Genomic DNA, 10,278 nt, shown 5'->3' on the forward strand with positions numbered 1-10,278 from the left:
GGGATCCCCAAGAGATTCCCTTAATTTTCAGGGATTTCCTCTGACTTCCTGTTTTGGCTATGGGACAGGAAGTGAAGGAAAATCTCCCTAATAGGAGAAGGAGAGAAAAATAAACCTTACAGGAGTTATAACCCTCCCTTACTATATCCAAAATGGAAAATGTGTATAGAAAACTAAGGCCCATCAACCTTTGTGGCTGTCGGCTTGTAGTTCTTAATGAATTACCTTGGTGCTGTTGAGGCCTGTGGTGGTTCATAGAGGCTTCCTGTTAGTGTGTAACAAATTATAAATATTAAATGCACATTTTCGCCTCAGCAATAAAAACCTGATGGGGGTAATCTATATAATGTTAAAAAAAAATGTCTTTAGATACATTTTCATCTTAACTTGGTCAAAAGTCAAGATCATAAGTATAGCTTAGGTTGTTCTACAGGTAGCAAATTGAAGACCAACATGGGTAATTGTAGGCAGCACCTCAACTTTAGCCTGTTGTTACTCTACACATTTTTTAGGCCAGGCATTTTTTTTAAATTTAGACTGTTACCTTGTTTACGAGAGAGGACCGTAGTGAGGTGATGTTCCTTGACCCATCACTGTCCAATTAGTAGGCTGGGAGTGGATCATTGACCAAGCTGTATTGTTTACCAGCAGTAGAGAAAAATAAGGTCATCAACTTGGCTATGATGTCTGGCAAGAGTGCCTGAACAGAGTTGCAATAATTAAGGCTTGTAAGACAGTTAACATGTACAAATTTCAACTGTGGCCGTATTCACAGACATTCGGCGCACATTTATGCCGCCGTAGCGTATCTCCTTTACGCTACGCCGACGCATCGCAGAGAGGCAAGCACTGAATTCACAAAGCCAGTGCTGCCAAAACTGCGCTGGGTTTCCTAGGCGTAAGCCGGCGTAGGTGGAAGTGGGTGTGAGCCATGCAAATGAGGCGTGACCCCATGCAAATGATGGGCCGAGCGCCAGACAGATACGTATAATGAACGGCGCATGCGCCGTCCCGTGCACGCATCCCAGTGCACATGCTCAGAATCACGTCAGAACTACTCCCTAAGATACGTCGGATCACTGCCTATGGCGTGAATGTAACCTACACCTAGTCATATTCACGTCCTACGTAAAATACGTCGGCTTGTGTTCCCTTTGCATGGATGCTGCTGAGTTACACCTCCTTTATGGGGCATAACTTTACGCCGGACGTATGACTTTACGCGCACTGCGTCGGACAAATGTACGTTTGTGAATTGGTGTATCTCCCTCATTTGCATATTTGAATAGAAATTCAATGGGAGCGTCAAATACGTCCAGCGTAAATATGCGCCCACTCTACGCCGGCAAGTTACGTTGGTCGGATGAAGCCTATTTTCAGGCGTATCTTAGTTTCTGATGCGGCGCATAAATACAACGGTGCATATTTGCACTTACGCGGCGTATCTGGAGATACGTCGGCGCAAGTGCTTTGTGAATCAGGGCCTGTGTATTTAGCTATTTGACTGAGTTCAGGTTAACAAAACACTTCAGAAAGGGAAGATTACATATTTCTATCTTATCAGGTTCAATTTAAATGAAAACCTTTATATTTGAGAGCGGTGACACATATGACAATGGAAAAATACAACCATTACAAAGATCATCTGAAAATGAAGGCTATTGCATCTCCTTACACCCTCAGATATTACCTCATTTGCTTAATGAGAAATTCAAGTCTGTACCAAGGGCTCTTGCTGTCTACATTTGCATGTTAAGGAATAGAGGCCTCTGGGGAGTTTCACTTGCGCTTCATTTGCCTGTAGATAAACAGCACTGCATCATGGCAGACACGTGGCTTAGTGTGATCCCTCCAGGTAATTTCCTATTATGAGTAAACATTAAATAATAATGCGTTTTTACACAGCTCTTGATGTGGAAATCCCTGCTGTTGTTTCTCAGTAGTGCAATGTAATCTTCTAATGAGTCTGTAATGAAAACAGCGTCTACTGTGTTCTAAGTAGAGGATCAGTGAAGGTATTTATCACATCCTCAGAAGCTAAAATTAAACTGGATTTGGTAAAAAAAAAAAAAAAAAAAAGGTAACAAAAAGGGTAATGCTTGCAAAATTTAGGCTGCCCAAAGACAGTAGAGCGGAGTAGTCAATTTACTTGATGTATGGACATCAAGTGTGGCTTCTGACATCAACAAGGGTTCTACTCATAATATTCAGTAAATGCAATGCTCCCAAATCTGTCAGAGACCATAAGAGACTGTAAGCATGCCACAGGAGATGATTAGAGACTGTAGATATGCTTCCGAGATGGTTGGAGATGGTCACAGCATGGCCATTGAGCCATGCTTCAAGAGATGGTCAGAGACGTTCACAGACCATGGCCATGCTTCAATAGATTGTCAGAGATGGTCACAGACCATGGCCATGCTTCAAGAGATGGTCAGAGATGGTCACAGACCATGGATATGCTTTAAGAGATGGGGACAGACCATGGCCATGCTTCAAGAGATGGTCAGAGATGGTCATAGACCATGGCCATGCTTCCAGAGATGGGGACAGACCATGGCCATGCTTCAAGAGATGGTCAGAGATAGGGACAGACCATGGCCATGCTTCAAGAGATGGTCACAAACTATAGCCTTACTTCAAGTGATGGTCAAATATGTTCACAGACCATGGCCATGCTTCAATAGATGTTTAGAGATGGTCAGACCATGGCCATGCTTCAACAGATGGTCAGAGATGGTAACAGACCATTGCCATGCTTCAAGAGATGGTCAGAGATGGTCACAGACTATTGCCAATGTACAAGAGATGGTCAGAGGATGAAGGTATGCTACAGGAGATGGTCAGGGACTGAAAACATGATAAAGGAGTGATTGGAGACTGGAGATATGCTTTAGGAGACAGTCATAGATTGTAGACACATTACATGAGACTTATTGATGTGCTGACCAGTAAATCAGCATTGCCTTTTGTGGTTGCAGCTCTCCAAAGCCCTGTCGGGTGATGCAGTGTCATTAATTAGAAATCCACTCTAATGGGGGCGGAGTGGCTGATCAGGACTGGTTAAAGCAGCAAGGCACATGGTGGCAAGAGCCACAGAGAATACACAGTGTGTTCAGCATACCTGTTTGCTTACAGAACCCTGAAAAGGGCAAGGCACAGAATTTAAGGTTAGCCTGGTGTTCACCAAAGCTCTCAGAAGTGGAGATGTTATGTTGCAGGTGATACCCAGGTTGTGTTTCTAAGACTCACCAGGTTGTGTTTCTAAGACTCACCCAAACAGGCCGCAACTGGGAGCAGGTGAAAACTCTCTTGCAGAACTGGGGAACTGGACTCACAAGGCAGCAGGGTACTCAGGTTTTCCCTAATTTCATAAAGTGGTAGTCACAGGAGATTGTCCCATCCCTACATGTTTCGCCATTTAGGCATCCTCAGGGGATTTAATTTGGGACCACCAGTCCATAGCCCAGCTCTTCACCCAGCCAAGATGCAGGGAAATCAAATGCAGTGCCCCACACGGAGTATGTAAACTTGTCCAGCAAACTGGATCGAGTGAGAAAAGGCCGTGTCAGGCCACAGGGGATATATAGAGACCAGGTCTGCTAAATGCTGAAAAGGAGTAAGGTAAGAAGGCGACCAAAGAGTATTATTCTCAGAGGGACAGAGCAAACGATCCCAAGGGATCCAAAGAAAATCTCTCAGGACCCTGAGCACTAGGAGACATAAACGAGATGGTCACCCCTGTGTTTCAACCACTTACTGCGCCCCCTGCTTTAGTCTCCCCCTTCCTGACCACCTCCTTCTATTAAGCAACCCAAACTTTCACTTCCTCTTAGAGTGCCCCACTTCCAGACCCCCAACCCATTCTCGTCATTGCTGCTGCAGCCTCCATGCCACTTCCAAGCTATTGTTGCATCAATCCCAGCATGCCGCTGCCGGGATTTGAACTCACACCTGCATTAGCTCAATAGGAAGTGTCCACGTCACTTGGCTGGGTGATGTGCACACTTCCTATTGGCTGTCTACTGGTAAAGCCCTCTCAGGCTCCTGAAGACTCCATGTCACACTCCCATGTTCAATGCAAGAGCCCTGAGTCTCTATGGTCTTGTGGTGATGCACTCTCAGGCTCCAGAAGAACTCAAGTCACACTCCCATGTTCCATGCTTCAGCCCTGAGTTTTTGTGGGCTAGTGGTGAAGCCCTTTCAGGCTCCAGAAGACTACTTAGCACCCGAAGATGGTTCCTCCTCTGAAGAAGACAAAAGACTCTGGACTCGACATATCACCACTAATTTAGGGAAATAAAGGTATTTCCTTTAGTATTTTTAGTACCACAGCAATTAGTTGGGGAGGCAGTGCATGACGATGGTGGGGTGAGGGGGAGGTAAATGCTTATGCCTCGTACACACGATCGGTTTTCCCGGCGGTCAAAAGTCCGCCAGGAAAACCGAGGGGAAAACCAAGAACCTGCTCGGTTGCTTTTTCCCGTGTACACATGGCCGGTTTTCCCGACAGGAAAACTGCCATGACAACTTTGGTCGGGAAAACCGGACGTGTGTATGCTCCACTGCAGTGTTTTCCATAGGAAAACTGCCGAGCAAAAAAACGCAGAGAATCGCGGCGGGAAAAAAAGAGAACACGTTTTCATTTTTTTGCTCACAGTTTTCCTGTCGGGAAAACTGCTATGGAGCATACACGCGGCCGGTTTTCCCGACCAAAAGCAAACATGGCAGTTTTCCTGACAGGAAAACCGATCGTGTACACGGCATTAGAGTTCAGCTTTAAAGTGAATTGGGGGACTTTTTTGCCTTTGCATTCTTTACCAGGTAGCTTTAATAGCTTACTGAATGCATGTTCTTAACCTAATAGTCTTGAATTTCTTCTAATGCAGCTTCCAAATGCTTTTTCTGCCATGACGTCATTATCAAACCTTGTCACCCCAGCAGAAACCTTATGAATGAGCATTATTCATTGCCGTCTATGGCACTGATGTTTGGCTAATGGATTTATATCTGACTTTAATGGTTGGATTATGTTATCGTTTTAATATCGTTCTTTTCCTTTCTTTCTTGATTATTGCTGCCTGTGGTTCTATTGAATTTATCGAAGCAGAAAACCTTTTCCAGCAAACTTCCAACTTGAAAGAACAGAGAGCAAGAGAGGGCAACGCACACAGGAAACCATAAAAGAGGAAAATGGCTATATAATTTTAATACAGTTTAAAATTAAATTAAAATGAAATGTATCATACGGGGGACTGTGCTGCTCAAAACTATAGAGGTGACAAAACTCGATAGAAATAGAAGTTCATTAGCATTTAATGGTTGCGTGTAGGGGCAGACTCACAACTCATGGGGCCCCCGGGGCAATAGGAGATTATGGGGCCCCGGGAAATAGGGGATTATGGGGCCACACAGTATACAAACACACATACAGTATACATATACAGTATACACACACACACACAGTATACACACACTATACACACACTATACATACACACAAAATACACATGCACACACTGAAAAGGTACTAGAGAGGCGGGGCAGCTATAATCTTGGGATTTTTTTAAAGACATAGGGGCAGATCCACAGAGATACGCTACGCCGCCGTATCTTACCTGGCTTTAGTTTGAATCCTGGAAGAATTTGCGCCGTAAGTTACGGCGGCGTAGTCTATCTCTGGCGGTGGAATTCAAATCGGCGATTAGGGGGCGTTTCATTTAAATGAAGCGCATCCCCGCGCCGAAATGAACTGCGCATGCTCCGTTTCTAAATTTCCCGCCAAGCATTGCGCTAAATGACGTCGCAACGGCGTAATTTTTTTTAACTTAGACGTGAATTACGTCCATCCCGATTCACGGACGACTTGCGCAAAAAAAAAAAAAAATTCAAAATAAATGCGGGAACGACGGCCATACTTAACATGGCAGGTCTAACTATACGCCACAAAATACCAGCTTTAACTATACGCCGGAAAAAGCCGATTAGAGACGCCGTAAAAAAATGCGCCGGTCGCTCGTACGTTCGTGGATCGTCGGAATTGGTAATTTGCATACCTGACGCGGAAAACGACGTGAACGCCACCCAGCGGTCGCCGAAGTATTGCATCTTAGATCCGAAGGCGTACAAGGACGTACACCTGTCGGATCTAACCCAGTTGCCGTCGTATCTTGGTTTGAGGATTCAAACCAAAGATACGACACGGGTAATTTGAAAGTACGCCGGCGTATCAGTAGATACGCCGGCGTACTAGCTCTGTGGATCTGCCCCACAGATTTTTACATACTGTCCCTGCTTTTACTGAGGCGGGCAACCCTGATTGACATTGGGCCCTCGGACAGTGCCCCTACCATTTCACAAAAAAAGTCCTTTATTAAAAATAAAAAATAAACGATGTCCAGCATTGTAATCCATTCTTGATGTCCAGCGATGATCCATTCACCAGCGATGCTCTCCAGCAAAGAATGACGCACGATCCTGCCGGATAACGCGCAAGGTGTTTGACAGCTCTTTTATAACCGAGAACGGGCCACTCGTGGCGCGGGCGGGTGACCCCGCCCCCTCCGACGCAACAGGGGTATCCCATGATGCGTCAAGGGGGCGGGGTCACCCGGCTCGCCCTTAGTTATAAAAGAGCTGTCAAACAGCTTGCGTGTCATTCAGCCGGGTGCCTCCGGTGCAGGGAGGATCGTGCGTCATTCTTCGCTGGAGAGCATCGCTGGACATTGAGACTAGATTACGTCATTGGAATGTTTTTTTTTTATTTTATAATAAAGGACTGTCGTTTTTAACATTTTCACACTTTTTTTGTGAAATGGTAAGGGTACAATGTACTCCTTATTAATTCACATGGGGGGGGCGGGATCTGGAGTTCCCCTTTGTTAAAGGGGGCTTCCAGATTCCGATAAGCCCCCTGCCCGCAGACCCCCACAACCGCAAGGGTTGTGGGGATGAGGCCCTTGTCCTCATCAACATGGGGACATCCTCCCCATGTTGAGGGCATGTGGCCTGGTACCCGCCGCCTCCCCTACCTAGCGCTCCTGTGAGTGCTGGAGGAGCAAAGCAGAGAGTAGTGACTGATAGTCACCGCTCTCCGCTTCATGCTGACTGGGAACTGAGTGCTCAGTGGGACATCTACAGTATCACATATTTTTTAAGAAATCCCAAACTTCTCCTTCAACATGGCAAAGTTTTAGAAGTCTCTTAAAATAATAAAGTAGTTTGGTACTGCTGACGTGTCGTATCACAAAAACGTAACTATGCAATTTGGTGACAAGGTCCACTTTAAGAGCTTCGGTTTGCCCAGTGCTGATGGAAAGGTTGTATATTATTAGGAAAGCTGTGGTCTGCCCAGTGCTGATGTAGATGGTCTATAATGTAAGCACAGATTGGATTGCGCTTGGGGAATTGTAAGTCATCCAGTTTAACCTCTGGACGCGCGCTTCAGCGCTCAGCACAGTGAATTTTAGGCCCGGTGCTCTGCCAGGGAACTGTCTCGCAGAGGTTTGTTGCTGATTCAGCCGAGATTTTCTGCTGAGTTTCTAGTATTTGCATCTCTGGACGCCAATGGCCTAGATAGATCACAGGGACCTACAGGTTAGCCAATGCATCTGATAGGGAAATGTCCCAAGCCTCATATCTCTCAGTACAAAGAAATATTCCTTCTGTCAGCCTGGCAGCTTTACAAGCATCGGCCACAAGTCTATTCGCATTAGAAATAGCTGGTCTGCATCTAATGAAACATGTTGGGATTGTGTCACGTAACGCACTTGGCGGGGGAAAGCCCCTGCCGGGCCAGACCTGGGGGGTGTCTGGTAGAAGGGTAGGATGCTATGCATTTATTTCTCATACTCTGCTAGTTTTAGGACACGTGTGGGGTCCAAAAAAAAATCATACTTTCAAAAATACTTTATAAAACAGTAAAAAGTGTTTTCCTCACCCTTTTAATCCCAGTGATAGAATTTAATAGAGCAAGAATTGAGAGTAAATCTCCCCATTGGGGACAAAAAATTAAAAACCTTATATGAATAGAATGGCTAAAAGAACCCCAAACTGTAGCAATCAGTCCAGATATAATTTTTAGCTGGCACAATAAAAAATATCTATCTATCTAGAGTTGACAGCCACTTGCTTCGGGGGTTATGGGTTAGTAATCTGGACGGGTGAGTAATCCTTGGGTTTCATTTGTTGTAAACTGTTCTAAACTGTAGATAGATGCTCACTAAGTTATGTTGTCTGGTAGCACTTCACAGCAAAATGGCAGAATATGCGGATACACATAATGACCATTGTTTCCAAAGCGAGCAAAGTCCTTTCTTGTATTAAGAGAGGTATGGACTCCAGAGAGAGAGACATCATTTTGCCCCCCTGTACAAATTATTAGTAAGACCAGCGGTGGTCCGTCCATAGAGGGCGCTGGAGCGCCGCCCCCTCTGGCTCCGCACCGCCACTGAAAAGAACATACATTCATGCATTGCATGAATGTATGTTATTGTTGCCAGCTGCCGCTGGTCCATTCAAGGTGGCCGGACATTGAGCGCCGACCACCTGAATAACGGCAGCTGGTTGGCTGTGCGGAAGTGGCTATCAGAGCCAACGGCTCTGATAGGTTTTCCGTGTACAGCCCTCGTCTCCCAGATATCTTATCCAGGGAACGTACGGGGTGCGTTCCTTGGATAAGACCGACGGCCATCTCAGCCAATCAGGTTCGGCGATTCTGGTTATCGGTAACCTGATTGGCTGAAGCGTCACCAAGGCGGGAGAAGAAGACATTGAGGGACGTCAAAGGATTAAGGTAAGTACATTTTACAGGGCACAGCGGCGACAAAGGGCACAGTGACATCAATGGTCACAGTAGTGACAATGGGCACAGTGGCATCAATGGGCACAGTAGTGACAATGGGCACAGTGGCGACAATTAAAGGGCACAGTGGCGACAATTGAGGGGCATAGTGGTGACAATTGGCACAGTGGCGACAATTGAGGGGCACAGTGGCTGCGTTTGATGGCATGGCACAGTGGTGATAATTGATGGCACAGTGGCTGCGTTTGATGGCATGGCACAGTGACTGAATTTGATGGCATGGCACAGTGGTGGGAATTGATGGCATAGTGACTGCATTTGATGGCATGGCACAGTGGTGATAATTGATGGCACAGTGGCTGCGTTTGATGGCATGGCACAGTGGCTGCGTTTGATGGCATGGCACAGTGGTGACAATTGATGGCACAGTGGCTGCGTTTGATGGCATGGCACAGTGGTGACAATTGATGCCACAGTGGCTGCGTTTGATGGCATGGCACAGTGGTGACAATTGATGCCAGAGTGGCTGCATTTGATGGGCACAGTGAGGCTACAATTTTTTTCTTTCCTTTTTTTTTACATTTGCGCCCCCCCAAAAATGTTGAGCACCAGCCACCACTGAGTAAGACCTCATCTGGAATATGCAGTTCAGTTTTGGGCCCCAGTTCTCGAAAAGGATATCGGGGAACTGGAGAAAGTGCAGAGAAGGGCAACCAAACTAATAAGAGGCATGGAGGAGCTCAGCTATGAGGAAACATTAGAGGAACTGAATTTATTCTCTCTTGAGAACAGAAGAATAAGGGGGGATATGATCCACATGTACAAATATATAAGGGGTCCATATAGTGAACTTTGTGTTGAGTTATTCACTTTATGGTCAACACTGAGGACAAGGGGGCACTCTTTACGTCTAGAGGAAAAGAGATTTCATCTTCAAATACGGAAAGGTTTCTTCACAATCAGAGCTGTGTAAATGTGGAACAGACTCCCTCCTGGTTCTGGCCAGCTCAGTAGATTGCTTTAAGAAAGGCCTGGATACTTTCCTAAATGTACAAAATATAACTGAGTACTAAGATTTGTAGGTAAAGTTGATCCAGGGTCCGATCAAATCCGATCGCCTCAGGTTCAGGAAGGAATTTTTTCCCCTGCTGTAGAAAATTGGATCGTGTTCTGCTGGGATTTTTTACATTCCTCTGGATCAACTGTGGGTACAGAGTTGGGTGTATGGGATTGTACTATGTTTTTTATTTTGTTTGTTTATTTTTTTGTGGTTGAACTGGATGGACTTGTTTCTTTTTTTAACCTGACTATGTAACATACTATAAGGAAGGATTCAAATAAAGAAATCAATTTGAACAGTAATTGGTCATAAACGTCCTTTCAGTGCTATAATTACCTTCCCCAGAGGGGCGATGTGCTACCTCACTGGTATAGGGGCCACCCAGGCTTGTGGCGGTATGGTTAGGCAAGTACAC

This window comes from Rana temporaria, chromosome 10 (genome assembly GCF_905171775.1).
Source record: "Rana temporaria chromosome 10, aRanTem1.1, whole genome shotgun sequence".
NCBI lineage: Eukaryota > Metazoa > Chordata > Amphibia > Anura > Ranidae > Rana > Rana temporaria.